Here is a 23,732-nt window from a genome sequence, read left to right as displayed (position 1 = left end):
AAGGGGCGCTGAAAGTGTTTGACTCTGTGAGCAGCAAACTAATGAAAGTACTAGCGAGGTGGAAAGCTACAGTTCCCCCTGATAGCTTCCACTTTGAGACAAGTACACAAGCTGCAAAAATGAGAGTAAGAGGGCTAGAATCATGGAGAAGCTGGAACCACTGAGTGTAGATGCAATATGTCACTAATTAAACTATGTAATCACTGTTGCTTTTACTGGATATTGGTGAAAAAAATTGGAATTTGCATTTACCCTAAGAAAATCACTTGTCCAAAAGTCCAGGAAGGTGTGTCTGTGTGCATGCATGAGAGCATGGATGTGTGGACCAAATTAAACAAATTAGAGGTACTCTACTGTCTTCTCTCTATATCTATAAATATCTGAGTTCCTGAGTGTACAGTCTCCCGACAAGGCCATCTGTCCAAGTGACTCTGAGGGAAAGGGTGTGTGTGCATGAGAGCTTGAATGTGTGTAAGAGGGAGCGAGAGAGATGTTATATTTAGCAGTGCCACTGATATCTGCATGTCAGGTCATGTCCTGTCTCTCCCTCCCTTCCTCCCTCTCACTTCTCTGTTCATTCGTTCCTCTCTGCAAAAGGCTTTCTATTTTTCAGCAGGACCAGCAGGAACTGCTTAACACTGTCATTCACCCTTCACAGTATCTACACTCCTGTTACATTACTTTCAGAGAAACAATTTCCAGATAGGCAGTGAAGGAAAGAAGAACACTGGAGAAGAGGAAGTGGTGAGAAGAAGAGTCTAATTCTTTATGCTGGGTTACATTTTGTAGGGTCCACTGTGTGCCACAGCTACAGCAACTGGAAATTATTTACAGCCAAGAGCCAGAGGTAAGAATGGCTGACAGAGACACACATGTGCACATCATACACACACACACACACACACACTAGAATTAAGAGCTGACAAAGCTGCAAACTTCTTCCTCACAAATGAGTGCTTGAGCAGTGTGCTGGCTCCACAGCTGTACTTGACACATTACTCATCTATGATTAGCAGGCTAGGCTTTGATGAAAAGGCATAACACATTTTTATCTTTTTTTTTGCAACTACACAAACATAAATCCAAAAATGAAACTTTGAGTCCCTGGAGCTGACAGGGAGATTGTCTCTGCACTGCATGATAACACTGACGCTGATTATTGTATTACTGCTCTTTCATTTTTAAAAAAGAAATTAAGTTGTCACTATGATCAATTCCCTTTGACTAAGGCTGCAGCTTCTAATCACTTCATAGTCATTTCTTTATAGTGTATTAATATGTTCAATGCAGAGCTATAGCTCTACTATGTCACCAATTCAGATAGATATTTTCATGACAAAGGCTTGTATTTATTAAAGTTATTGTACTGGTAAAGGCAGTGTGTTAATGACAAATGGGATATCCAAACTCTCTTAGCAATTAAACAGGCCAAGGTCAAAATCAAGAAAGAGCAAACAAAGCCAAAAGGGACACCCAGTGAGAAGTCAAAAAAAAAGAAAAAAAAGAAAAAGAAAAGTAAAAAATCCCAAGAACAAATCAAGTCAAAAACACAGCAGGACAGACATTAAAGCAAAGCTAATCTGAGATAGGCTGGTGCCTGAGAGTTCTGAGTCATGTGATTCTCCTCTGAATTCTGGGAGCTGGATTTCAGGAGCACAAGAGTCTGTGAAGTAGAAACACAAGGCAAGCTTATTTCTATACAGTATCTTACAAAACTGAGTACACCCCTCACATTTCTGCAAATATTTTATTATAACTTCATGGGACAACACTATAGAAATGAAAGTTGGTTATAACTTAAAGCAGTCAGTGTATAGCAGTATAGGTTTACTGTCCTCTGAAAATAACTCAACACAGCCATTAATGTCTAAATAGCTGGCAACACAAGTGAATACAATTCACAGTGAACATGTTCAAATTGTGCTCAAAGTGTCAATATATGAGTGACCACCAATGTTATCTAGCATTATCTTAACCCTCTTGGGCAAGGAATTGACCAGAGCTGCACAGGTTGCTCCTGGAATCCTCTTCCACTCCTCCATGATGACATCACAAAGCTGGTGGATGTCCTCCTCCTTCCACTTAAGGATGCCCCACAGGTGCTCAATTGGGTTTAGGTCTGGAGACATACTTGGCCAGTCCATCATCTTTACCTTCAGCAAGGCAAATGCATATTCTTGGACTGCTTGTCTTCAGCAAACTGTTTGCGGGCTTTCTTGTGCATCAGCTTCAGAAGAGGCTTCCTTTTGGGATGACAGCCATGCAAACTGAGTTGATGCATTGTGCGGCGTATTGTCTGAGCACTGACAGGCTGACTTCCCACTTCTTCAACTTCTGCAGCAATGCTGGCAGCACTCATGCATCTATTTTTTGAAGCCTCTGGGTATGACGCTGAACATGTGGACTCATCTTCTTTGGTCGATCCTGGTGAGGCCTGTTCAGAGTGGAACCTGTCCAGGAAAACCACTGTATGACCTTGGCCACTGTGCTATAGCTCAGTTTCAGGGTGTTAACAGTCTTCTTATAGCCTAGGTAATCTTTGTGGAAAGCAACAACTATATTTCTCACATCTTCAGAGAGTTCTTTGCCATGAGGTGCCATGTTGATTATTGAGTGGCCAGTATGAGTGAATTGTACCCAAAATACAAAATTTAACAGCCCTGCTCCCCATTCACACCTGGAACCTTGTAACTCTAATGAGTCATATGACACTAGGGAGGGACCATGACAAAATTGGGCACAATTTCATTTCATTTGGACATTTCAGAGGACAGTAAATCTATACTTCTATACAAGCTGTACACTGACTACTTTAAGTTATATCCAAGTTTCATTTCTATAATGTTGTCCTAGGAAAAGATATAATAAAATATTTGCAGAAATGTGAGGGATGTACTCACTCTTGTGAGGTACTGCAGCACCTTTCCATACACTGTGGTCATTCAATGTGCTTTACAAATGATGAAATATAAAGATTATTCAAATTATAATTTAAAAAGTAAACCTGATTAAAACATAAACATATCTAAAAAATAGATTTTAAAAGTGAAGAAACATCAGAAACAAAAATGAATAATAATAGTGCCATTTCAGGAGAGAAGCGCAGTAAAGCTAACAGTGAATAAAAGTACCTGGTGTGTGGGCTTTTGTAATGCTTTCAGTGAACTGGTTTCATTTATGAGCAGTATAGTAGCTAGACACTGCTTCTCCATGTTTAGTCAGCCTTTGGCATGACTGCAACAACTGAGATTCAAGTTTGTTAGTACACCAAGGTGATGTGTTAATTCTTAAGATTTAAGGGCTTTTCATGCTCAACTTAAAACAGCAGTATCATCTGAAAATGTACACAAAAAATTGTCTGGGTATATACTCTTACAATCATCAGTGTAAAGTATAAACAAAAATGGAGAACAAATGCAACATTGTGGCATCTCTGTACTTAAGGTTTTCACATCTGAAAGACATCCATTGACCTTGACCTATTGTGTCTGAATTGATAGGAAGGAACAGTACCACCCTACAGTAACAGAATTGATCCTTATATCTAAAATGTTGTTGATCAGCAGAAGGGGTTGTACTGTGTTAAAAACAGAGCTAAAATCAATAAATAATAAAAAAAAACATAAGATGTGGTTGGTATAGTGTAGTGGGTAACATCTCTGCCTTCAGTGCTGTAGACTGGGGTTCAATACCCCACCTAGTGAAGTGCCCTACACTATTACCATGTCTTCCATGGGCAAGATACCTAACATTACCTTCACCTACCTGTGTAAAAATGAAATTATATGTTGCTCTGGATAATGGTGTCTGCCAAACGTTTTAAATGTAAGATGTCGGGTTATTAAGATGTTTAAAAATCATTGGCATCAGTCTCACATTGTATTATCAGTGCCCCTTTTTAAGTAAATTGGAAAGGATCTAAAAAACTGTTGACCTCTGCTTTCAGTTAAGAGACAAACATTTATAAGCACCTTGTCAACACTGAAGTAAAACAAAATCAGAAATCCCTTCGGGCCCAGTGGCCTTCTTCTGACAAAGTTTTGAAAACACAGACTGCACTTGTAATTTGATCTATCACTAATCTTGGGCTTTGCCCATAACTCTTCAGTTGTAATCTAACTCCTGTGCTGAAGAAGCATTCCCTGAGTCAAATCTAAAAATTTATTTATTTCATTGGCTTTTCCCAACTCATTTACTGTACTAATGCATCTCCCTCCCTGTATCCATGTTAGTCATAATTTTTAAAACTTCCGACTTTCCTGAATGTCTTATGACAATAGTGGTCCTTAATTTTGCTTTTGTATACTTTCATGGCCATCCTCAGTTTAAAATTAGGCTCTTTCTGAATAATCTTAACTAATTTGAACATGGTCTACCTTCAGAAAAGCTAACCTTTTATGACTGTTACAATCCTTAAATTCTTTTGTGACACAAGGCCTTCTTGTTAGGTTATACTGAAATAACCTATTTGGCAATCATATTGCCAATATAGAAATGCATGTAGTCTGTGACAGCCACTGCTGCATGTCCTGCTTGTGAAAAATGTCCCAGTCTGTGGCCATGAAACATTCTTTCACAGTCTCAATAGCATCATTGTTCCAAACATGCCAAATTTTCACCCGAGGCTTACAGCAATTAAAAATAGGCTTATAGGATTGAAAAAGATAAATCATATTGTGATCCGAATTAGACAAAGGAGGCTTAACCTGCCTTCTCGGTGCCCTTAATGTTCGCATAACACTTATCTAAAACTTTACTGCCACAAGTACAACAATCAACATATTGATCGAATCTGATCAAATCAACATATCGGTGAAATCCATTTCTAGATTACAATTATTAAAATTACCTTCAATTGAAAACATCCTACATGTAGGCATTAGCATTGCCATCTGGCAGAATGTAAACAATACACAATAAAATGCTCCCAAATTCTCAAAAAAGATGAAAGCACCTAAAAGTCACACATAAAGGCGCTAAATCTAGATTGCGTCTCCCGAACTGTGCATTGTGTGCACTACTTCTTAACAAGACACACCTCCACCTATACTTTTATCGGAATTTTCATTTCTGTCCATCCAAATGAAATAAAAGCCATCCAAGGAAATCAAAGCATCTGATAGATCATGCTGGAACCAATTTTTGGTAAAACCCAGGAGACACGATTCCATAAAATAAAAGTTGAATTCTGGTAGCTCATAATTCATCCAGTTTATTCTTCAGTGATCAGACACCAAACATTGTAGAAAGAGTCAGAGGTCTGTGGGTTCTGGGAAGACGCCGCTGCCCCACCTTGCCTTTCTTTTCTTGTTTCCTTTTCATTTTGGCTCTGTTGCTCCTCCAGCAGATCTTGCTGTGCAGAGAAGTTAGAATAATGCAGCAGCACACCCCACGTGTAGGAAACAATTGCCCGATTCATTATCTGTCACAGGTAAAGTACGAGCACATACCGGTAGCCCAAAAATTAAATATCCCTTGAGGGATAGCAGTCTGTTAAAGGGAACCATCATACACTAATGTTCTATTGAAAATCAGTGCAAACAGACAAATGACAAAACAAAAAACAGATGGTAGTATGAGAGCCTGAGTTGCAACAGAACAGCTCCACTGGACAATACGTGATCATAGTCACATGCTGAGAGAGTTCAGATAGTCCAATATGGCACATAATTCTTTGGCATAATTGTCATTGTGATTGTCAAAATGTATGTTAAAATCACCAGCAAAAACAAAATGATCAAAATCAGTGGAAATAAAATATATCTGTAAATTCAACAAAAAAATTTACATTGTAATTGTAACATTGGAATGATGACAGAGTTGTTGGGTGTTAGTGCTGATGTATACACATCAAAGGGGGTGGATAAGTTGCACATGGAGAAAATGAGGTTCTTTGTCAGAGATTTGACACCCTCTGGTTGGTGTACAGCCCATCTCACCAGGTCTAGTCCTTTGAGAGAAAGGATAGGTTGATGCTTGCCACTTTGGCAAAAATGCATTGTCATAATTCCTCAGTGAGCAACTTCAAAGACATTAAGTCACCTTCTATATTGCACAATATCATCAAAAGAATCTGAAGAAATCACTGTTAGGCCAAAAAACACAAATCAGTGCCTATGACTTTTGATCCCTTAGGAAACTGGCATAATTCTGTGATGGATGTCATCAGATGGACTGCTGTCAATACCAAACACCAACCATCACTGTATCCATAAATGCAGTTAAGACTGTATTATATACAGTGGAAATCATATGTCAGTAGCGTTCATCATGCACCACTTATATTTATTTGATGACGGTGTAAACAAACCAGACACACAGACACTCACACTTAGGCAATTTAATATCTCCAGTTAGCCTGGCTGTATGTCATCAGACTATGGGAGAAAAAGCACACAGACATGGGGAAAACATGCAAACTCCACACAGAATGGACCCAGGTTGCCTGGCTGGGGAATCGACCCTTCTTGCTGTGATGTTAAATTCAGCAAGTAAACAATAATTGTGTTATTGTTCAGCAAAATGTGTAATTTGACCAAATTTTGCATGTGATTTATTTGTACATGTGGTAGCTGACACTTTCCTTTTCATTTAAAGATACTATCCTTCCTGCAAGTCGAATGTGAGGTACTCCTATTTTTGAGAAGAGAGCAGGGCAGGTCAAGGTCTCTAGACACTAATTCACTCTGGACAGGTAAGTCCAGCTGATTGCTGTGATGGGTAAATTGCGTTGCTGTTTAACCCTTTTGTTGCCATATGAAGGCTAAAGCAGAGAGTTAATAGCAGTGGATTTGGTTGTTTTAAGTGCTGGAGTTCTGGCTGGTGTTTGGTTAGAACAAGATTTGGTCACTAGTAAGGGCAGGGTCTTGCTGAGTGCTGCAATGTGTGAATCATGCTGCTGTTTTAACCCTTTGTTGGAATATGCAGACTAAAAGCAGAGCAATAATAAAAGCAGGAATTGTGTTGTTTTTGAGCCAGAATACTTGCTGATACTGACAGGACAGTGTAATGACATCATATTAGCTAGTGAGGGGCTGGGTCTGCTGAGTGTTTTGATATGTGAACCATGTCTGTAGCATAAATAGTTCTGAATTTATAAAAGCTAAAGGGGAACTCTGCACTTTGCCTGCAAAATTCAGACTTTGGGTGTTGAAACATTATTTCAGTACACAAATTTACAATATGTGCTGCTCCAAATCATTGTGTTCACATCAATACAGTGAACAAACTTTAGATATTTGTGGAGATATGTAAGGAAATATGGTGATTAAAATGGTAGTAAGTACGACCATTAAATTATAGACCTATTTTAATTCTTAAAGTAAGACTTCACCTTATTTTGCATTTGAGTCCTTCTGAATATTGGGTGATTTCTATGTACCTCAAACAATCTTTGTATCAATTACTTAAATAATTTGTTAAGAATAATGCAAATAAAACTGTCCCACACTTTTGTAGAACTCAATAGCAAATACATTACATGCGTTGTCCACACACATCCTGACCAATACACACAAAAAATGTACCTTGTAAAGACATTTCAGGGTGCTAATAAATTGTATGGATTTTATCTGCCTATGTACACTTCAGTCACATTGTATTCATTGTGAGTAATTCCTGGATGTGTATTCCTGCATGTATTGGTCCTTGCTAAATTGCTGTCATCTGTCGAAGAACATGAAGGCCAAATATTTTCACAAAGTCTTTCAACAATGTAACCTACCTTCAAAGCTTGTTCCAGAGTCCATGGGGAAACAGCATAAAACTCCTGTTGTCACACAGTTCATCTGGTAATCATCTGACTCAGTGTGCAGTGATCACTACAGACCCTCAATGATTTTTTTGTACTGCCTCAACACTGGTATCAGCACCATATGACATGTTGCCATAATTTGCACAAATCTCTGTCTCTCAAAAGTAATGAGTGTAAATGAACAGCGATTTGTACTCCCAATGGAGCATTTCCACAAGCAAGCATGTGCCTCATGTTGCTAACTGCATTGAACAAGTTAACCAGTCAGACACTGGAGTGATGTGTCTCACCTTAAGGACCCTCCCCAGGATTGGGAAACACTGGGCTAGCTGACTACAAGAGCTAGCAGCTTGGTATCCCTGATAAAAAAGCAAAACAAAACAAAAAAACAGCATATACCAGTATTAGTTGTATTTTGATGCAGGCATGCATCGTATGTCGTGTTTTGATGCTGGTGTGCTGGTCACTTCCAAAACTTAAAGATGTTGTGTTTTTATACTGGTATGTGAATGTTATGTTTTGTGTGCTGGCAGACCAGCACCCAAACACAAAATAAGCTGGTTTTGCCGGTGACCAGCAAACTGCCTCAAAAAAACCCTTTTTCTTTATTCACTTTTTAAAACAAAACAAAAAAATAACTAGTTTTCAACTATTAGGACAAAACCAGGGGTGCACAACTCCTGTCCTGGAGAGCCAGTGTTCAACACAAATTGGTAGTACCCTTCATCAAACACACTCACTAGACTTAGCAATTAACAGGTGATAAAGATATTCATCAGCAGGTAAATCATCAAACTATGCTGGATACTAGACCTCTAAAACTAGAGTCCTGGACCTGTGGAGAAAACTTTAGACCATCAACACTTTGACAGTCTTACAAAAAGGGCTGATGTGACCACAGATTTTTATTGCGACCAAGCAAGACCACACCTCACATATCTAATTAATATTATTTGTGAGAAGACTGAAGCCAATTAATTAAACAAGAAGATTCAGGTGTGCTCCATCTTCATTGGCATGAAATTCTCCAGCCATCAGTGCATATTTAGTTTTTTCTACAAGAACAAAGATTAAGTGCACGTTAGACAGTAATGTCACTGCTTAACCTGGTCATGTGAGTATTGTGCAGATGATGATGGAAGGGACACATGATATCATCATTCAAAGCTTAGAGTGTGTTTCTTACTTTCCATAAGCTGTATGCTGCTCATGATACTAATTATTCGTTTATTATTGCTATTTCTTTCTATGTTTGAAATAAAGAAAATGGCTTCAAACGACACCTTATTTACATCTAAAACTCTGCAATTATATGCATATTCCAAAATTGTACAGGAAATATGGACATTTTACTTAAACACATCTTGGCTCCAGAATCAGAATGGACAATATATTCTCTAGCCACCACAGACATCATCAGCAGTGAATGCAAATTATGACTTCAAACATATGTACAGTCGTATGCTTTACAGTATTTATCTTGTGGCACAGAAAGTTTAAATTTGAGAATTTTTTGTACTCTACTGAGCCTGATAATTTTACAAACACACATCTTTAAAAAAAGGTATATTTGTTCTGTAATTGTTGTGTTTTAAAGGTGATGTTTTCTTACTATTGGAATTTTTATCGAATTAACTAAAAATTGGTCTTTGAACAATCTGTGGAGTCTGAACATAAATAATTATTTAAAACATCATGACTTTTAAACACAATGTGGCACGGTCTTAAAAATGCTAATAAACTACAGTCTTAAGCACAGTCATAAAAAGCTACAAATACATTAGCAATTGTTGGATCAATTTGAATCATTCGTATAGAGAAACAACAAGCAGAGAATGTATTGTGAATTAATTTTCTATTATATTAATCAATAATCTCAATAATTGAAAATTGAGAACTAGTTCCTGAAATGGTGCTTGGTTCGTTATTGCTCTCTGCCAAAGAATTATCTCAGCTATTGCCAATAAGCAAAAGCCAGTCCAAGATTTACTCTTATTTGTCAGTCCTTGCTTCCTCCAACACAATCTTCTTTTATTTCTAGGCAGTCTCTGCCATGATGTCCATGCAAGGAATACCTAGCCTGCTTCTTCTTATAGCGAGCTGAAGAGCCATAGCTTTTGGTGTGTGACATGGTGCCAATGAATCATTACGCAGTTATAATGAAAGGTTTTGTGCATGCTCCTCCAAAGGTACATGTATAGGTGGAAATATGTAAATGAGGTGGTTCTTACAACATAACAGAAACAATTAATTTTGGCTGTTTTTGCAACCTGGTTTCCATATATGGACTGTATGGAATTGTAGTATATTTGAAACATAATCTTTACATATTACTTCAAACTCCTTTATTTAAAAAAATGATCAAATGAAAAATGAAATTCAATTTTCAATGTCTGCCACATATGTCTTTAAATATGAGATGGTACCATATTGCCAGCTTAGCCAGCTACTGCTAGTTCAGCACCTGTAGACTGCAAGCCAGCTGCATAGTTACCAGTTAGCTTCATACATGATAAAGATTCTGTTTTTCTTTAAAAAATTAATTACAAAAAACCCTGGCTTATGTATGACAGAGTGAGCTGGTTCATGTTAGCCAACTGTGGGGCCCTTTTTTAAGATTAATGGTAATAATATAGTATGTACTAGTATATAGTATGTATAGTTTTTTTTAAACTATTGAATAAATATCCTCTACCTGGCTAACAAATTATTACTGAATACTGTCATCACAATTTCTCTACTAAACTAAATTCTAAACTAATTTCTCTACTAAATTTTAGTAATAATCCTGTCTTGCCCTTCTCTAACACTAAAGTAAAATCAGAGACTCCTTTTTTATGAGCAGTTGTAATTCCTACATCGTTAACTCAGTTTGGAGTCTTAAAAATCTTTTTTGAAAACAAATAATAAAGAAGTTCTTTTTTAAAAGTATGTTTGTGTATATAGAATGTTGCAAAAATGAACAATACATTCACAATACAATTCTTATCTTATCTAATGGATGCATCTAAAAAAACATTTTTAGGGGTGTCCAGTCTTACCTGTAAAGGTCAAGTATGACTACAGGTTTTCAATTCAAACAAGCAGGAGCTCACCTAATTCCACTTGTTTAATCGGTTAGCCTTGGCCTTTAACAACTGATTCATGCATGCTCCTTTTGCCATTGAATAAAAACCTGCAGGCATCCTGGCCCTTTGCAGGCAAGAGTAGACACCCCTGGCATATTTAATTGCTTCATACATGATGAGTGATCTGATGTGTGAATCTGGCCATTGTTTTAACCCTTTGTTGGAATATGAAGGCCAAAACACAGCAGTAATCAGGATTTGGGTGATATTCTGAGCCGAATTACTTACCGATGCTGACATCACAACTCTAGCTAGGGCCAAGTCTGCTGAATGGTCTGGTATCATGTTGTAGTGCCCCCTCAGACCCATTTCCTTGCTTTAGGAGTGAGGTGAGTTCTTCGCGTTGACTACTAATTTTGAGCGGTTAGTAAGCTACTGATTTACACCTTTAAGTAATTACCACTGTAATGAAATTGTAAACTCTCCCAGTGGTATCACACCTCAGCTATAACTCCTCCCTTACAAATTTAGAACTGTGTTAATGTACCAGAACCCACTCAATCGTGTGTACACAGAAATAATCAGGAACAGAGAAAATGAAAAAGAAAATCCAAGTAAGTCGAAGTACTATTAGCTGATATATTTATTAACATCTTCCCCACAAACAAATCACTTAGTTATGCTGTATGAATTATGTATTTTCTTTTCAAGATTCACATAACTACCTGAAGATAAATAAAATTGCAGAATATTATAATGACCAGTTAACCCAATGGGTAGTGAATCATTACAAATTACATTACTGCTGTGGGCCCACAAACACTCATGAAACACCAAAATAAAAAAAACTTCAGAACACTGGAAGTTCACCCATATAAACACAAATAATATGGGTTACCCCTTGGTTTTTATTTATTTATTTTATGTACTTGCACTGCAGGCCCGAACCGCCGCTTGTGTTCAGTGTGGCCTCAAACTACCTGGCCGCTTTGTGCGCTTAAGGGGAAAAAAAAAACACTTGACTCACTCAATGTCCAGGATGGGCGAATAGCAGCGAAGGCTGTCCAAATTCACCTCAGCATTGGGGACGTCCAACTTTGCCCGAGGAGATCTGAACATTCCCAGTAGTTCAGACCACTTTCTGGGCATTCTGGGAATGTGAACGGGAACGGTTACCGAGTCCTGCTTGTTTATGTTCACTGGGAGAGCAAACTCCGGGTAACTCCGCTGCTAGGCAGTAGGTTTCTGATGCTTATGCTAATGCTATGCTGACTAGCTGCGCCATGAGACCAAACTGTTTACTTCAAGGGGAAGTTTCTTGTGGCTTGTTACCGTCCGTCACGTCGGTAGCTAGTAAAAGTTCTCAGTTCGACAACCTAGTACTTCTGACTTGACAAAGTTATATAAATGTAGTGTGCTTTACGTTAAATCCCAGCACGGAGCATCTGCGTTGCACTTATGCCAGGTGCAACATCTGCCTTTGTCACCAGAGGTCAGCCTCACCTGAGTACTGACTTGCTCCCTAGTGACACCTTGACTTCTCTCAGATGAAGCTCACTAGTCCCCTTTATAACTGTTTTTTTTTAACTCTCTGTGATACTTTTGCTGTGTGGTGATCTATTCTATTTTTTTTTTTTTTTTACTTTTTGGAGTGTTTCTGACTCTGATTGTGGCTTTTGTGATTTTTGATGCTGATACTTTTGAGTAAATGGGAATCATAGATTCAAACCCATCTGGAGAGTCTTCATTACATATACAACTTATAAAGCCTTGTTATCCAATCCATGATAATGTATGATAATACTTGGCAACAGGGAAAAGTGCAGCCAGATGCAGCCTTTTAAAAATGCTATGCGAACCCAAAAGAAAATAGACAATGCAGTTTGCCTTGCATTATTTAGCTTCCTCTAACTGTGGAAGATGGAAACAGACAAACCACAGACAGTTAAGATCTTTAAGATTTAGAGACCCTTATCAGTCCCACCACGTGGAAATTTCATCTCCGCATTTAATCATATCTAGTGAGCACACACACAGTAGGGGGCAGTGAGTACACTTGCCTGGAGCGGTGCGCAGCCTTATCTGCAGCACCTGGGGAGCAGTTGCGGGTTAGGTGCCTTGCTCAAGGATACATCAGTCATGTACTGTCAGGTCTAGGGATCGAACCAGTGACCTTCTGGTCACAAGGCCGGTTCCCTAACCTCCAGCCTATGACCGCCCCTTTTATAACAATAGGATCAAAAACATCTCTAAAAGCCAGAGCAAAAAGTCAAAAACCAGAAATCCACAGCAAGACAAAAGGGTAAGGTAAAAATCAAGATCAGGACAGAAAAACAGGTCATACACGGGAGTCGACAAAAAGACAAGGAGAGAATGCTTGGTATGCTCTTAGTGAGACGATACTTTGCAATAAGTTAAACTAAAGCTCAGGTATGTATAGTAAACTAACAAATACAAGTAATGAAGAATAGGTGTGTGTGTAATCAGTATTACAATGTGTCTGTTCCCAGACCTCCTCGCTGCATCTCATTGAGTTATCCACTGCTGGGATGTCAGAGGGTGTAGCAGTCCAAGGTGCTAATGGGGGCTGATATCCTAACACACATTGAAAAAGAGTGAGTTGAGTAGCAGGGAAGATCAATTAATCTTGAGCAATCTCAGCCCAAAAGATATTTAAATCAGTCACTAGGGTTATTGATACAAAATGCTCAGGAATATACCTAATTCTTGGTTTACTCTCTCATCTATTTGATTGCAGATGGAATCCAGAGATCAAACTGACATTTATACTCGGATGTTCCCAAAATCCACACCAAACTTGTGATGTAAACTGGGAACCACAGTCTGACATGATATCCTCAGTGATTGCAAAATTATGAAATATGTGAGTGTACAGTGCCAAGTGCGGAAGGCAATGATTTATATGGAACAAACCCAACACTACATGATAAATGATCAATAATAGTGAGAATGGCTGTGAATTCCTCAGAAGGCGGTGAATCTGTGACAAAACCTATGTGTGACCAGGGACATTCAGAAACTGGGAGCGGGACTAGCTTGCCTACAGGAAGAGTTTTAGGGGTTTTGCTTTGAACACATACTGAATAAGAAGATATCTTTGAACATCCTGCCTCAATGTCTCCCACAAATAACAAGTAGACAGCAATCATTGTGTTCTAAATTCTCCCAGATGACCTGATCTAGGGGAAGAGTGTGCCCATATGATCAAGTGATCATGGAATTGAGCTGATTTCAATGAGGGACAGTTATTTGAAACAGTGAGGTTTTATAAGGCTTATAAGATCTTGTCAATTTCTCAGTGAATAGAGGAGATTTGTACACAGGGTGGCAAAATGGGTTCTGGTTCATGTGAGACCTCATTTTCTTCTTGATGAATACGTGATAGCATGCGTGCATTGATCTTAAAATTCTGAAAGCCTGTCTCAGCAGCGGGGGTCCAAATTAATTTCTTAGATGCTCCTTTCAGGAGAGCTGTCTTGGGAGTGGCTATGGCACCAGAATTTCTGATAAATTGCCGATAGAAATGTGCAAACCAACTTCTGTAGATCTTTAACAGAGTTTGGACTAGGCCAGTTAACAACATCTTCAACCATGTGATCATCCATAGTGACGCCTTGAGCACTAATGATATACTGTAGAAACAAGATCTGTTGTATATGAAATTCATGTTTCTCTCTAACAAACAAGTCTTTATCTAAAAGACATTGAAGTGCTTGCCTAACATGATTAACATGAGTTTTGAAATTGGGGGAATAAATCAAAATGTCATCAATCTAAGCAATAACAAACTGACCAGTCATGTCTCTGAGAACATCATTGATGAACAACTGAAAGACACAGGGTGCAGTAGAACCCGAAAGGCATTATGAGGTACTCAACTTCTATTCTTCACCTTCTTTTACTCTGACTAAATTATATGCACTACAAAGATGAAGTGTAGTGAAGTATTAGGCACCTCTCAGCTGTTCCAGTGCTAAGAGTATCAGTGGCAAAGGGCAGGTAAATTTTGTGGAGATTTCATTAAGGGCCTGGTAATCAAAGCATGACTGTAAGCTTCCATCTTTCTTTTTAACAAAGCAAAATCTTGATATGACAGAAGTTGATGGACAAATGAAGCGCTGGGATAGAGCCTCATTGATATGCTTTCCCATGGCTCTTTCTTCTTCTTGGGCTAAAGGGTATACTCTGGCTTTGGGCAAAGTGGCTCCCTCTATATATCTATAGCACGGTCATAGGATTGATGAGGAAGGAGTTATGTGGTGTTCTTTTTATTAAAGACCTCAGCCAAATCAGAATACTTGGCGTGATTGTGAGTGACTTGTGAGGTTTCTTGATTCTGTGATGAAGGAGATGGGGTTCAGTCCAACGGGTCCTCCATCCAATGCAGTGACTTTCATGGGTGTACAAAGATCCTTGACTGGAATTTGCAGTTGGGCCACAACATTGGTATGGATAGTTTTTTTGTGCTCTAGAATCTATTGGTGCTGAAACGACATGAGAAGAGTGGCGGTAGCATATAACAGGAAGGAGAAAAGACTTTGAAACCAGCCCTTGTGGGAACACTCATAACATTAACATGTGAATTAAAATCCACACACTTTCTCAGGGTTGATGCCTGAGGCCGGTGTGGCCAAGCTGCACCACAATACATATAATACAATATACAATCTATATAAACAACAAAGCCCCTCATTTCTACTCATTTTGGATGAATTACACTACATGAGTTCAGGAGATGATCTGGAACTGGAACTGGCACCGGACCGGGAGATGGAACTGGAACAGGAACAGGCACTGGAACTGGCACCAGACCGGGAGGTGAAACTGGAACTGGAACGGGGACCGGAGCTGGTGTTGGAACTGGAGTTAAGACTAGAACAGGAGCTGGAGTTTACGAGGAGAACTCTTGTGCATAAACCATTTTTGCAATTGTTGGTCTAGATGAATAGACAAATGAGTTGGTCCATATCCAAATAGGCATAGGCTTAGACTGCCACGAAGCAATTACTTTGTTACAGTTTACACAACAGTTCTCCTTAAACATAGCCATCATGAGGTTATGATTAAAGGTTTTAAGACAGTCAAAGACTTATACTGAATCTTTTAAAAATTATTCATAAGACAGGCTTTGAAGATGAGTCCAGCAGTAGCCTACTCTAATGCTTTATCAGATAAGCAGGAAACCACAAATGCTATCTTAGCCTAAGCAGAACTAGATGTGGAGTTACTGAAAAACACAGAGCACTGCAGTAGAAAACTTTGGTATTCGTTGGAAATCCGTAAAAATATTTTGGGCTTACTGACTGGAAAAACGGAATTAACATTGACTGTAGTGGTCTCCGTAGTAGGAGAGACTGGGACAGATACCAAGGTAGCTGATCAAACAGAGAAGTTATGCAGATGAGATTAAATGCCCTATACCCAGTTAGAACCTGAGCAAGCTAGGCCTGCTGTTCAGATTGTTGTTGTGTAAGGTCCCCAACAGACTGAGTAATCCCTGCCAATACCTGCTGGTGATGTCCCAGAAGTTGACCTTGGTTGTTTAAGATTTTCTGAACAGCCTCATTGATCGCCGTCTGCATGATGGAGAAGTATCCCGTAAACGGTGGCAGACGGAAACATGCTCGTAGATGAGGCTGCTATTAAGAAAGATAGATAGATAGATAGATGAAGCAGATTCGCTGTATTCGCTGTATGTAGGCACTGAGTGGTTGAGGTAGTCTAACATATTATAGACATGACTAACTTTGAGTTGCATCAGTATTGTAGTGCATAGTGAAAAGTGTCATTACATTAATAGTTAAATATATAGTGATATATTGCACTGTGTGCATTAATCAAAGAGGAGATACAGTTACGTGGTTTAGCACAGTTCAGACAGCAGGAGATCAGTACTGTCTCTGCAGTAAGGAGAATTGTTGTAGAGCCTTATAGCAGTAGGTAAGAAAGATCTCACACAGTGCTCTTTAACACAGCGCAGCTGTAACAGCTTTTCCGTTCATCCAGTGTAGCATGCAGAGGGTGTGAAGTGTTGTCCAAGATGGCTAGCAGCTTCTTGAGCATCCTCTGTTCTGCTATAACCGCCAAAGAGTCCAGCTTGACTCTTACAACAGAGCCAGCCTTCCTAATAAGTTTGCTAATTTTGTTCAGAGCACTTTTCTTTATGCTGCTGCCCCAGCACACAACAGCATAGAACAGAGCACTAGCTACAACAGACTGGTAGAATGTCCATAGAAGCTTAGTGCACACCCCAAAAGACCTCAGCGTCCTGAGGAAGAAGAGACAGCTTTGGCCTCTCTTGTACACTTGCGAGAGTGTTACAGCTCCAGTCCAGCTTGTTGTCCAAGTGCACACCCAGATATTTGTATGTCCCAACCACCTCCACATTAATACCATCAATAGTGACTGCTGACAAGACAGGTTTGGACTTCCCAAAGTCCAGCACCATCTCCTTAGACTTACTGATGTTTAGCTGCAGCTGGTTCAGCTTACACCAGTCAACAAAGTCCTTCACCAGCTTCCTGTTTTCCTCCTCCTGTCCATTCCTTGTGCACCCCACAATGGCAGTGTCATCCGAGAATTTCTGCAGATGACACGACTCTGTGTTGTACCTGAAGTAGGAGGTGTACAGGTTGAACAGGAATGGAGCTAACACAGTCCCCTGGAGTGCCCCAACACTGCACACAGCCTTGTCTTGTCAGTCGCACATACTGAGGTTGTCCAGTCAGATAGTCCATTGTCCATGAGATGATGGATTCATCCACCTGCATCAGCCCTAGTTTTTCCCCTAACATTACAGGCTGTATGGTGTTGAATGCACTGGAGAAATCGAAGAACATGATCCTCAGAGTGCTGCCTGATGTGTCCGGGCGTGAGTACATTCTGTCCAGCAGGTAGATAACTGCATCAACCACTCCAATGCCATCCTGGTATGAAAACTGCAGAGGATGAAGAGCTGTTTTGACCAGAGGTCTCAGGTGAGCTAGCATCAGCCTTTAAAGTGTCTTCATTAAGTGGAATGTCAGTGCAACCAGTCGATAGTCATTCGGTCCTGCCAGTTGCCTTTTCTCGGGGACAGGAACCACACAAGATGTTTTCCACATAAGTGGGACTCTCTTCAGGCTGCAGCTCAGACTGAAGATGTGCTGAAGAATTCCACACAACTGCTCTGCACACAGTTTCAGCACCCTGGGCTCAATGCCATCAGGTCCTGCTGCTTTGCTCTGCTTGAGTTTTTTCAGTTCAGCCTTCACCTGATTAGCAGTGAATTTAATATCACTGTACGTTCCAGCTGTAGGGAGAGGGTGAGAGGTGTCCATTGCAGAGAGTGGTTGATGATGGTCACAAGTGTGAATGGCCGTGGTGGAGGAAGATGAGGCTGTGGATGGCCCATGGTGTAGTTGTGGTGCTAATGTTATCAACATCTTTAATAACAATAGGATGAGCCAAAAACACAGTTGAAAAGCCACAGCAAAAAGTTAAAAACCAGAAATCCATAACAAGACAAAAGGGTAAGGCAAAAATCAAGGTCAGGAGAGAAAAACAGGTCACTGGCAGTCGACAAAAAAACAAGGAGAGAATGCTTGGTATGCTTATAGTGAGACGATACTTCGCAATAAGGTAAACTAAAGCCCAGGCTAATATATTACATTAACACAGGCAGGTAAGAAGAACAGGTGTGTGTGTGTATAATCAGTAGTCCAGTGAAGCTGAGTGCTTAACCTGTTAATCTGTTGGATTCCTGAGTCACGTGAGGCAGCGAGGGCTTCTGGGAGTTGTAGTCTGAGGCTGTAGTTCCTGGAGGGAGATGTGACACTTTCAAAAAATGTAATGCTGCCCACTTATTTCCTGTATATAAAAGTATTAAAAAGTTATATTATTCTACTATTAAAGTGTCATTACAGCATTACTGTCTGTAGTATTCCTTACAAGTGTTGCTGGCATATAAGTAAATATTAAACGAGTGATAACTGCATAGCTGTTGGTCAGTTGATTCCCTGTCAAGTTTCACTTGCCAGTATCCATCCTTCTTATCTAAGATAGCAAAGACTTTCTTATTGGCCAGCTTGTACAACATGTCTTTTGTTGTCAGGATGGAGAAGTGTTGTTGAAGGACTGCTTTGTTTAGGTTGTGGGGATCTAGGCACACACATAATGCCCCATTCCTCTTGTCTGTGATCGTAAAACTGTTAACCCATGCAGTGTGGTCAGTGACATGGGCTATTACTCTGGTCTGTAACCACTCATCCAGCAAGCTTTTTCAGTCTGTTCATTACTGCTAGAGGAATTTTATTGCAGCCATGATTGGTGGCACACCTGGATCCATGACTGTGATAGTAAGGTATTGAAGTCCTGCCCCAGTCCAAAGATTGGTGTGGATAAATACTTTACGATGGAGAAATGTAAATACATGTGCCTGTGTTGCACTGCAGCCTAGGTATGCTCTCTGTTTTCAGTTTTACTCTACCATTTGCAGTCAGTCAGCACTGCAGAGGCAGGCTCCAACCATCCTGGTCCTCACAGATTTTGGACTATATCCAAAGGCAGGGCATTTGCTTAAATGCTGTAGTGCAACCTAAATTTTAGATACATGTTTCCAATGTCAAAGCCTGAGTACCACATCATATTTGCACTTTTAGCTATTTAATGTCTATGTTTAAATTTTTCCTTTGTACTGGGTTCTTGGCTGATTTGGAGGATGTTTTGGTACAATGGTTTTATTTTCCACACATGGGAGAAGTAGCCCCATATGCTGGACAGTGGAGAGGTTGATATTTGCTATATTTTCTTCATGTTGTTGGTGAAATAGATATTCTTAGGTCATTTATTTTGCTTTGTTTCTTTGCATATTCTAATATTTTATATTAATGCTGTTTGCATTAGTTTCGACCAGAAGAGGATTGGTTGCCTTTTGAGTCTTGGTTCCTCTGAAGGTTTCTTCCTCTTGCTCTTATTGAGTTTTTCCTTGTCACTGTCACAATTGGCTTGCTTATGGGGGCTTGGAACAGATTTTCTATAAAGTTGCTTTGTGATGCCACCTGTTGCAAAAAGCGCTATATAAACTTTGACTTGACTTTGACTTTGAATTTCTTTTGCATGGTACAACTTTATTTTGCTCTCCCATTGCTTGCATATGAGTTCTGGCTACTTCTGCAGCCCTGTGTAAATCAATGGCTTTCTGAAAAGATACGATTCTTACAAAAGCTTCTCTTTCAGACAATGATCATTGATGCAGAACATGATTTTATCTCTAATTATGTCATTTTCTGGTCTTCCAACCTTTTTTCACCCTTATACTTCAGCGTAGTGACAAATTTATCTATGCCAATAACATAGCAAGAGCCCAAAACTGGTATCTTTCAAAGACAGCCTTTTTCAGCAGGAAGTATGTCTCAAATGCACTAAATGCTATTCAGTGTTCCTTTTCCTCAATCTTATGGCTTAACAGCCCACTTAGCCTCCTGCTCACTGCTCCAAAAATTGTGGTAATTATTCACCCTAATACACAATGATTTAAATGCAGAAACTGACCACTTCTGATATCATACAGTAGGACTTATTAGTAGTGTGGGAATATAATATAAATAAGATGAGTGATAACTAACTTTTCATTAAGTACCTCAGCAAGATGCTACTGGATGGTGCAAAACAGCAATTCTTAGAACCTAGAGCATTGTTAAAGAGGTCTATCTCATTTAAACTTTCAAAATGAATAAAAGACCAAAATCCATAAAGTGAAAAAGGTACCACTTAAGGAATAGAGAGTGTGACATTGTTCTCGTTCTCTATAAGATATACAAAACATGCCAGGTTCCATGTCAAATTAAACTTGGAATCATGCCTGAGACATTGGAATGATATTCAAAGTTGTGTTTCATTGTCTTTCTTTTTGTTGTTGCTAACAGAATAAGGTAATTAAGTTGTATCAGCAGTCATGTAAAACTGAGTAGTTTGGAACCTCAAGTCCAGCAAATCAAATGGTTTTGGTCATATAAATAAAATCTATTTTTTCTAATCTTTAAAAAGCCAGTGCAGCTCTTTCAAAAGGGGGGTGATATTAGCTTTCGTTTCTGTTTTTGTTAGGGTCCTGCATTTTGTACGAGAAGAGAATGTCTTGTTTTCTTAGAAAGCCAAGTAAAAAAGATCATTAGAGTAATCAATTCTCATATTTTGCTTGTAACAAATGCACGAACAAATTTTTCTGCCATAAAAAGCCAAACTTTAGCAACATTTCTTAAATTATTAAAAGCTATTTTAGAGACATGTTTACATGTGGGATAAAATAAAGCTCAGAAACTAAGATTACACCCAGGTTTTGTACTTCAGGTTTGGAGGAGTCTATGCCACCATCATACTCAGTGGACCTGAAATTGCTATACAGATGTCCCCAGCTGCTTTCCACCACCTTTTTTAGCTTGTGATGCTCAGTCTTCTGCTCCAGAAGAGTCCTGATCTGCTCATCCAGCTGCTGCAGTTCTCTGTTCTGTGAGAGCAAAGAAAAATAAAGATCAGATAGACTGGAAAAGTAAGTATAATGTTAGAAGTAGCTCATAAGATAATAATTTAAAAGAATAAAAAACATGTGACCTGCTTTCACAAGATGTGAGATTCAGGCATAGGAGAAGTCAAATAAAAGAGGGAAACACTGCTGCTTCTTAGACTGAGGGTAGCATAATTAGTACCTTCACTGCAGGCCACAGTGCTCTGTGTGTCTAGTTGCACTGTGGCTGCATCTGAGATAATTGAACAGAGAACAGTGCAGCAGCATCATTAAGGAATGCCAAGCAAACTGCTAAGATATCCTGGGACCTGAACTGGCCCTTCACTAAATCCCACCCCTAAATACCTATTGTCTAGTCATAGTTTAGCAAGACTGGACTCAGGCATCTCTGACAGTCATTAAAAAATTTACAATGCATAAAATTGTTTATGGGGTTATTGTAAATCTTGTTGATGTCATAATTTATGTAATTTCTATAATGAAACCGCAAGAGGAGGGCTGTAGATCTGCATTGAACAGTCCTAGAAATGTATATTTCTAATTAAACCTCTCAAAAATTACACAAACAAGGATGTCTGTTTCAGGTATTTTCAAGTTCTGATTAGTCTTGTGAAATATTTGGTTGTTGTTTTTCACTCACTAGGTTTAGTATTTGAAAATGTGAGCTGCCCTTTACATTGCATATAAATTACATGATGAATGGATCAACAGAAAAAGTCCATACATTTTCATAAATTCCATTCAAAGTTTAAAATGTTTTTCCTTCTCCTGTAAAGTTGCCATTAGGAAATATGAGGTAAATCTGAATAAAAAAAGCAATCAATCAACCTTTATTTTGGCTCAGCAGTACATTAACGTTGACCCTCATTTACAGCATAGCCAAGCAAGTTAAACAGGGGCTGAAAAAGTAAGAATAAAACTTATCAACTGAAACAAATGCAAGACAAGAATATTTGCAAAGAAATAAAAATAACAGCTCAAATAAGAAACAAGTATAAAGTTGCAATAAAATGTATAATGAAATAATTTAATAAAAAAGAGAGAGGAAGAGTTAAGCATAGCTAAAGCAATTACAGGTAGTTTAAAAATAAAAGTTTCAATGATTGAGTGACACCAGCAAGCTGATTTTAGCAACTCTTGTAGTAAACTTCACCTCACTGGTGCACTGTAGCTAAAAGCAAATTTTCCCAGTTCAGTAAAACTCTATGTATCTGATAGGTGATCCAGTCCCTAGAGTGGGTCTGATAATTACGGTTATTTGTAGATCTGTTATGAGCTGGCACATGAGATATAAGCTGGAGAGCGTTTTATAAATGAAAACATTAGCTTATTTTTTCCAATGTACTGTTAATGAGAACAGGCCAACTTATACAGTCTGCAATGATGAGTTTTGTAAAGGTTGCTAGTAATGAATCACAAGGTGATTTTTTTTCTCAACAAACACCTTCAAAGCTAGACACTCAAAACAGCACAATCAGTAATTTAGCTTGGATATTGGCTCTTATAAACGCTACTTTGCCTCCTCTTGATTCTCTGCCAATTCTATATAGAGTGAAGTTATTTGATGCTAAATCTGTATCACTTCTGGGGTGCTTAAGCCCCTGCTCTGTTAAGATATCTGGGTCAAACTGTGCAATCAGAACTTCCAGTTGATCAATTTTATCCTCTTGAGGTAAATTTCTAATATTTAAATTAATTATTCCAAGTGTAACGGTGTGACACTCACGGTAAAAATGATCAAGATAGATTTTACTGAAGGAAATGTGAAACAGGCTCGTAGTCACAAAGCAGGCATGGGTCAAAACCAGAAAATACAACCAGATCCAAAACATAACAATCGGCAGAACAATCCAAAGGAGGAGGCAAAAGGGCAAATTCCAGAAGACAGTCCAAAAGGTAAAAAAACTATGAGATCAAAAGGCAGACAATCCAAAGGGTTAGCAAAAGAGTCGGGAAAAACAGGCAAAATGGTCTTAAACAACCTTACTATCCTAAAGCACAGGCTTATAAGATAAACTAAACATATCACATGACGTATGAAACAGGTGAACCAAATTACTATTCTGGAGAGTGAGAGCAATGAGTGGAACGTGAAGGCACTTCAGAGGTCACAGAAGTCATGTAAACCGGGAGATATGAGTCCGAGTGAGAGTCAATGCCTGAGGGTTGCATCAAGACCTTTTTTAAAGAGGGTTTTGCCTGGAAATACAAAGGAGGTGAAGGCTCAGAGCAGATTAGGTTGTTTGTATTTTGAACACCATTAAATTTCTTTTGTGCTGGTTCTAGATCAACTACCAATAACGGAATATCTGAGCAAATATTGGCATTGCATGGTCAGCTAGTGTTGAAAATAGAATAAAATATGTTGAGGTTAAAATGGTCAATAACC

At 38.9% G+C, this 23,732-nt stretch overlaps 1 protein-coding gene across 1 annotated transcript in view; it reads left to right on the top strand.

Moving 5' to 3' along the window:
* The first annotated feature begins 587 nt into the window (after nucleotides 1-587).
* filip1l (filamin A interacting protein 1-like) overlaps nucleotides 588-23,732 on the top strand; it is a 131,599-nt gene continuing 108,454 nt past the window's right edge. The window contains exons 1-2 of the mRNA XM_017709621.2: nucleotides 588-847; nucleotides 6,598-6,694. The gene's annotated coding sequence lies outside the window, so the exon portion shown is untranslated. The remainder of the gene's footprint in view (nucleotides 848-6,597; nucleotides 6,695-23,732) is intronic.

Source organism: Pygocentrus nattereri, chromosome 25 (genome assembly GCF_015220715.1).
Source record: "Pygocentrus nattereri isolate fPygNat1 chromosome 25, fPygNat1.pri, whole genome shotgun sequence".
Classification (NCBI taxonomy): Eukaryota; Metazoa; Chordata; class Actinopteri; order Characiformes; family Serrasalmidae; genus Pygocentrus; species Pygocentrus nattereri.
The sequence above is the reverse complement of the archived record's forward strand: the minus strand, read 5'-3'. Positions and strand labels throughout refer to the sequence as shown.